At 38.7% G+C, this 8,033-nt stretch overlaps 1 long non-coding RNA gene across 4 annotated transcripts; it reads right to left on the bottom strand.

The window, feature by feature from the left end:
* Nucleotides 1–809: 809 nt before the first annotated feature.
* Nucleotides 810–8,027, bottom strand: LOC104866020. Of its 4 annotated transcripts, none has more exons than XR_004517875.1 (5): nucleotides 7,559–8,027; nucleotides 7,264–7,364; nucleotides 5,891–6,032; nucleotides 5,548–5,631; nucleotides 810–4,565 (listed from the first exon to the last, which is right to left on the bottom strand). It is a non-coding gene; the product is annotated as an uncharacterized LOC104866020 (long non-coding RNA). The 4 variants fall into 4 exon arrangements; XR_781320.2 differs by having other exon boundaries at nucleotides 5,957–6,032; XR_781318.2 differs by having other exon boundaries at nucleotides 810–1,780; nucleotides 5,957–6,032.
* Nucleotides 8,028–8,033: the final 6 nt, after the last annotated feature.

The raw sequence follows: 8,033 nt of genomic DNA, 5'->3' as shown, positions 1-8,033 counted from the left end.
TTGTTTAAAAAAAAAACAGCTATTCACTGACTGTGGTGATACGTGTCTGCAATCCCACCACTCAAGAGGTTGAGGCAAGAGCGTAACTGAGAGTTTGAGGCCTGCCTGGGCTACACAATAAGTTCAAGGCTGCCTTGGACTATATAGCAAGATCCTGACTCAACCCCTCCAAAAAATACATTAAATTTTTAATTAAAAAAAAACTGGCCTTAAGGAAAAAAAACCCATCTCGTATAAATTCTATTAAATCACTCACTTTTTGGTACCTATATGTAAACATAAATCATGAAACTAGATCACACTTCGTAAAACCAGATGCCAAGGGACTGGTAGAATACTTATTTAGCCCTAAATTTCATTCTAAGCACTGCAAAAACAAACAAAAGAACAGTAGATGCTAGCCTAACAAAACATATGTTCCAGGTCTCCAAACACATGGATGCTTGAACCTAAGATATTAAATAGGTAAACACAATAAAAGTCAGTTATTCCAAAGTGTAGTGACCTGTGGGTAAAAAAGATGATTCAGGAGAACAAAATAAAGTCTTAAATTTTAATAATTATATATTTATTTTAATATGTGTAGAAGAAACAAGTTCAAAATCATATAATTTTACTGGTGGTGTGGTTTCTGGTTAAGAACCAGCATAAAGGTGAATTTATGATTACTAACTTCTTAGATAATGGTATAGGTAAGTGTGGGGGGGGAGTTTCTCTTCAACGAGTAAGGAGAATAGGTTTTTAGTTCTCTTTCATCTTAGGAATGAAGAAGCCTTTTAGGGATCCTACTCTTTGTGATCCTATATGGCTTTCCATTTTGGGGAGACTGAATTATTTTTTGTTCTTAAACCCATAAACTTAGAATATAAATTATAGATCATCTCAGATTTGCCCTTTACTTGGAACATGATATTAGAATTGTTTTCAGATTTTTCATCATGAATGTATTTTTAAAAATTAAAAAATTTATTTTTTACCTATCATTTCATTTGCTTTCTTAGATCAGTTGATTCTGGTATCTAAACTTCTGTTGTTCCACGGGAGATTTAATTTTCAAATGTCTGTCCCATTTGAAAATATAATGTATTATATGAAAATCTAAACACGTTAAATTGTTGAGTAATTGTTTACGCTTATAAGTCACTCCATTTTTTAAAGTAACATGAGTTGTCAGAGCATTTAGATTTGTTTTATAGGTTATAAATATAACTACTTTACAGAGTCTAGAAGCAAAATAAATTATTTGGAACCATGATAGTTGGAAGAATCATCAAATATGTCCATATTCTGACCTTTTCTATCTACTGCTATTATTATAGCCCAGTCTGTTACCAGTCTTTCACCTGGATTATTAAAATAGCCTCCTAACTAGTTTTTGCTTTTATCTTTCTCACCAAGCCAGACCCAGAAGTCAAAGGCTGTGAACCTACCTAGATGCAAGATCATCCTCCACCTGCACAAAACCATCCGATGATTCTAAATAAAAGCCAGTCAGTACCAGGAGCCCAAGTTCTCCCTGCACTTTTTCAGGGGCAGCTCTCCTTCTGTTCTTGTTCTTCCTCAGACAAGAAGGAACATTCCTGTCTCAGGGCCTCTGCATTTGCTGCTCCTTGTGCTAGAAGTCAACTCAGATATCCATTGGGCTTGTTCCCTTCCTCTTCAGGTCTTGTTCAAATGTTATCTTCTCAGGTTATTTATAATGGAAGCCTTTCCTCACTCTCATCCAGCATCCCGTATTACACTTTACTTATTTCTCTCCGTAGCATTTCTCTCCTAATATCTGTATAAATGAGTTAATCTTTGTGACAGTTTACTAGTAAATATACAATAATTTGCATATTTGATTTATTGTCTGACTCTTATGAATACAGGGAGTTTTACTCTTTTAGGTTACTGCCATATCCTTAGCATCTAGAACAATGGCTAGCCCATGAGATGTGCTAAAAAAAACATGTTAAATAAACAGAAACGTCTATAAATACACAATAAAAGATCACAGAGCAGAATTCAATTTGTTATAAACGATTTCATATAGTTTGAGAAACAGAAGTTATCCCAAAAGACCAAGTCCTCAAGATCACTCTCCAAAAAGAAATGTAATTAAAATTCAAATTTCAAAACTGTGCAATATGCCAAAAGGTACATTTATCTAAATGACAGTATTTTGAACTTCCCTGAAGATCAGCACTCTTGGCTTCTAACTCCCTGGTGTGGCTTTCCAAATAGTCATTTAATATAGAGCCATGTATTCAAATAAAAGAGAAAATGCACTTATTCGCAGTTCAGTTTTTTAGAAACTAACTAAAGAAAAAAATGTATTTCCAACATTGGCAAGATGCAGTATGGCATAGAAAACAAAAAGGTTCAGAATCGACAGATAACTAGTTCCTGTTCACCCTGTAATTCATGGATTATTTGGAATATTCTCTGCATAATCTCCCTGCAATCTGTATTTGTATTCAACTCTATTTCCCTTGAAATGCCTAAAGAGGCTTGTAGGGATAGTTTACTACTACAAATAACCCAATCTTAATTTAAACTCATCAAAAACCTCCAAAAGATTCTTTGTTCTTCCCATCGTGTTGCCTTACAGGGTCTACACCTTGCCTTGGACAGCGTGAGACTGACCCTTTCCCTTTGCTTCCTTTCTCTAGGCCTAATGTGTTCATTTCCCTCCAGAGGTCTTGTTTTTCCAGTAATGCCCAATGTGCCTAGCCAAATCTCTCTTTGCTCTCTGGATGTGATAATAAAGTGACAGCTGTTTGAAACTGTCTGCTTACTGACGTAGAAGTTTATATGCAAAAATATAATGGAGAGGTTTATATGCACAACTGTAGCACAGGTTTCAGTTTTAAAGACTTTCTGATCATTTAAACATTCTGCTTAGAACTTGAGTTTCATGAATTTGTGAAGGTAAATTTGCGTCTAGCCAGATCTCCCTCCCATTTTATGTATGACGGGGTAGGTTTGCTGGCCCTTTTATTGAGGAAACTCTTTCCATTCCACTCCTTTCCTCAATGCTATGAAGAGATTATCAATATAACAAGAAACAGGCTAATCTGTCATGTAGGTAACAGGTTCGCACATTAAAGGCCATGCAGCTCTGGGCAATGTACAATCCCTTCAGTGAGCAGACGGTTTGGAACAGCTGTGTATTATCTAGGAATTACAGTCCTCATATTGGTCAGGTAAGCTATTGAACAGTGCACTCCTTTCCAGTCCCTTACGTAAGGGTAAAAAAAAAAGTTGCCTTTTAAGAGATACCCTTTTTACGTGTCACAGAGATTCAACCTAGGGCATTGTGCATGCAGGTTAAGTACTCTACCACTGAGAATCTCGTCTTTTTGTTTTGTTTTGTTTTGGTACTGGGGTCCAACTCAAGACTTTGTGTTTGTGAGGCAGGCAGTGGAACCACTGAGCTAAATCCTGGCCCTTCAGGCTTTTTAAGAGTATAAAGTGCAAACTTTCTGCCTTAGCCTGTGAGTAGCTAGGATTGCAAGCATGGGTCACCATACCCAGCTTAAACCATAATTATTAAAGAACGTTTCTAAGATTCTGTTTAAACCAGTTAGCACATAAAATATACTTTCACCTAGTCACTCTTTTAAGTACTGAGCAGGCACCGTCAACATCCTGGGGTTACAATGCCAAATGAGAACATGGTCCTTGCCTTCAAGAAACTGGTCTAATGGAGGTGACGACTGAACAAAGATTTACAAAATAGAAGTCTCTATGCTCTAAGAGAAAACTTACAGGATGCTCTGACATGAATCAGGGACCCCCAACCTGGCAAGTGGTTGGGAATTGAAGAGAATCAAAGGTTTCTGAAATAATTGGTGTATAAATTACAATTTGAGGGATTGTCAGGAGTTTGGAGGCAAAGTGTTGGTGTAGAAACTATCAAGTGTCCCGAGAAGGTCTGTGAGAAAGAACTTGACCTGGTACAGGAAAGAAGAGAAACAACAGGCTATAGCTAAAGTTTGAAAAGAGAAAATAGACCAGCCAAGAGGCTTGGAGATGAGAAGAGGCAAGCTCACAAGTCTTTGTAATACAAACTGAGGAGTTTGGACTTGATTCTAACAGCAAGGGAAAGCTATTGAAGAGGTTTCAAGTAAGAGCGGTAAGAGATAAAATCTGTTTCAATCACCCCTTAAGTAAACGGTTAAATCACAAGAGCACTCTGAATTATGGGGGTCCAAAAATAGTGTTAAATTATGAAGAGCTCATGTTCTACAGTGTAAAATCTAAGAGAGCTTTTAAATAAGCATTTTTGCCTTCAAAACACTGTAGGAGACCATTAGCCTCATCAAATGGAAGCCCTTGACAACAGTCTTTTATCCCAGATGAGTACAGAATTATCCATTAAGCTTATGATGGAAATAGTAATCTATGACAGGAAAAAAAAGTACAAAGAGTGTGACTTCATAGTATTTTACATGAGAATACAAGTTTAAAGTTTTAATCATATATTAACATCATAGGTCAACCTCAGGGATTTCAGCACTGGGAGGGATGTTAAAGATCATTTATCTCAACATCTTCTTATAGATGAAGACAAGGTACTTCTGTACAAGATAATCAGAAATAAGCAATTATTTAAGATCTGGATTCTTTTGGCAAGATTTGGTGTTAATCATAAATTAACTGACTTTTCACAATAAATGAAAAACAAGCATTTCTACCCAGATACTTAATAATCAACACCAAAAATGGCTTCCAACTGTCCCTGATTGTTAGTATTCACATCCTTGTATAGTCCCCTAACTCAATACTGTTCCAGTCTGTGGGTTTTAAACTCTCCCTCTTTTCCCTCGATCTTTCACACAGGAAGTGGTCAGCCTGCTAAAACTATCCTGACTATGGACTCAGCCTGTTGCATATCTCCATGGGCCTACAGACAAGGCTATATGATTAAGAATTGAGGTCTTTCCCAACCACCAATGAGGAACTGAGGCCTTCCTGTTGGTAATGTGAATAAACTAGGAAACACAGTCTCCAGGCCCCATTGAGACACAAGGCAGTGACTATAACCCTAATGTAAGCCTGGGAAGAAACTCATGAGAAAACTTTAGACAGAAATGTTCAGCTAAGCAATTCCTCCATTCCTGACCCTCAAACTGTTTGAAATAATGTAGGTTTGTTGTTTCAAAGTGCTAAATTTTGGTGTAATTTGTCAAGCAGTAGGAGAAAAAACATGACACATTATACTGACACACTATACATACATCCCCAGCCCTACAAGTTGCTGATTCTAATGTAACTGAGTTCTTGGCAATTAGACACTGTTAAAACTGAAATGTCTACAAATAGCAATTGGCTATGACTGTAGGTTCTCATTTTAGTAAAAAAAAAAAAAATCTTAATACAAAAATATGAATTTAAAGCCATCAAGTTCTTAGGTATCCCTGGTAGGATGTAACAGGGAAATAAGACCATCAGTTGATAGTGATGGCTCTGTGTAATTAAATAAAACCTTCAGTGTCACCCTTTGAAGAACAACATTGGGGTAAACAGGTAAGCAAGATTAGCAGTTGAAGCAGCACTGACTTCTCTTTTGACGTTTCATCTTCTCTTTGTAGTCTTGATCCAATTATTCACTTGGCATTCCATCCACTCCATATCGGGCCTTTTCTACAACCCAGACAGAGACAGAATAATAAACTAGATAGACAAATCCCCAGCCTCTTGGGGTGCAAAAAAGTTAAGCAATTACAACACACTGTAATTATCAGGGAAGGAAAAGTAGGGTGCAGTGGAAGTCCCAGGTGTGGTATCTATCCCACTACAGGGGTGGGAAGGTACATGGAAGAGAATCCAGAAAAAATGTTTTGCAGCTGACATCTAACTTAATGTTAAGGTGTCAGAAGACATTTCAGGCAAAAAGAATTACCCGGACAGTGGGGCCAAAGGCAAGTTACATTTGGAAGCTCAGATGTTTCAGTTGGCTGCCACATACCAAAGGCAATCATGGTGAGAGCACCAGGAAAATGCAGCCCAAACATGGGCACAATTCCTTTTCAGCAGAGTTAACCCTGGGGAAAAATTCTGAAATGAATAATAGGCTTTGATGTTTTGCATCATATCTGAGAATATTTACATAACAGATGTCAGGTTATCATCATCAAAAAGATTACATACAAAGTGGCAACAACTGAGGTTAGAAAATGTGCTTTGAATTCCAGTTTAAGAACAACAGTAATATCAATGTCAAGTAAAGGTTAGATGAGATAAATGTAAAGCACTTTGTACATTCTAGATGGTCAAAAACTTTCCTCTCTTCCGGCTATCTTGCTTCCAAGGTCCAGGCAGCCTCTGAACCGAAAGCCCCATGTCATCACATGGGACTTCATATCTGGTGGAGTCCAGTGTGCTTCTCTTTGCTGTACGTCCCTCCCAGTAGGTTCTAGTCCCTACTCTCTTCCTCAGTGAGCACTATCCTAGGTTAAACATGCCACAAGGATTCCCGCCTAACAATCCCTGTCATACAATAGTAGCTATAGTATTCATAAAACAAGAATTATAACCATACATATTAGTCCATCACACTATCTGTACTTTATAGTTGCATATGTACTTGCCCTCAATTATTTCTTTTGATAATACTATTAAGTGTTATAATCACTATGTGGCATGTAAGAGCCCTGGTTCAGACAGCTTGCTCTGATCTAAGCTTTACACATAGCATCTTATTTTCTAAAGAGTTCTGTCAACTCTCAAAGGCTGCCTCCAAGCTAATGCTGCAAAAGGCAGGTATTTTAAGGTATACTGTTTTTTAAACATTATTAGAACTCAGAGAACCATTCTTTTACAAATATTCATTCATCAATTTCTAATGTGGCCTTTTACACATATTGCAAGGTTCCTATGTGCAAAACTAAAGGTGGGGGAAGGTAGCTGAAACTTCTAATATTCTATCAAAAAACCACTCCCATCACTTTAGGGGTAGGAACCAGCTGCCGTTTGCATATCTCCCCAGCTATGCTCGTAATAGTAGAAATTAAGTTTCCTATATTAATAATGAAAACCTGCCTCTTCTCACTGTGACAATCAGTGCACAAATATAAGGTTTCATATTCAGGTGGATTTAAATAACCAGGTTTTTACTGTTTCAAAGTAAAAAACTTGCCGACATGGAGTAATACTAGGACAGAGATCAACCTTGACCATCCTAACACTTAAGATTAGAATTTAAACATTCTGTTTAACTTACAGCATGGAACACTGATAATGTAAGTACACACTCTGATATAAAGCAATCCACACCTTTGTTAGGAGGTAACAGGCACAACATTTGGGCGCAGGTGGGGGGAGACCTGGTCAAGCATTATCCTTTCCTGAGATCTCACAGGAAGAAAAGCAATCTCCTGCAAGTGGCAAAAATCAGGTCTGAGGTTAGAATGGATGGGACAGTGTTGTAACAAGCCGAAATCCTCCTAGTTCCTCTGAGTAGAAATGTATCAGTCCACACACAGAAGAATGCACTGGCTTTCTTCTAAATAACTCAAGAGAAAGGGCAACGGGCTTTCTCCTCCAGTCCACTAATATTTGAACATCTCACCTGGGCCTTTCCGTTACAAATCCACCTCCTTAGGGAACACTGTGAAAAAAAACCCCAGATCAATAATAATAATAAAAAATCGTTCCAGCTATAAATCAGCCACGTGGAGCTACTGCGGCGGGGGCAGCGGCAGCAGCCCTGACTTCCTGGTTTGCTTTCTGCAAGCCTATCGACGGGGTCTCGGGCAGCGGGTGTCTGGAGGGGACGCGCGGCCGGGGTCCCTGGCATCCTGGAGGGCACAGGCGTTAGGGACTGAGCGGTGGTCCGTAATTACCATAAAAGTTTGGGAATCAGGAAGCTTTAAGGAGCTGAGCCGGAGGGCAAAGGCTTAAGTGTTAAGTTAGTTACAAGCTAATAGGGACCGCGAACGGGTATGGTAGGGTCGGCGGCGGAGGGAGAGGGGACTGCGGCTCAGGAAGGGGCAAAGGCAGCGCGGGGGCTCTCGCGGCCAGGCGCCCGGGAGCCCGGGGCTCTG

Source organism: Fukomys damarensis, unplaced genomic scaffold (assembly GCF_012274545.1).
Source record: "Fukomys damarensis isolate Sample0158 unplaced genomic scaffold, DMR_v1.0_HiC HiC_scaffold_18, whole genome shotgun sequence".
NCBI lineage: Eukaryota > Metazoa > Chordata > Mammalia > Rodentia > Bathyergidae > Fukomys > Fukomys damarensis.
This window is presented reverse-complemented; position numbering and strand designations above follow the sequence as displayed.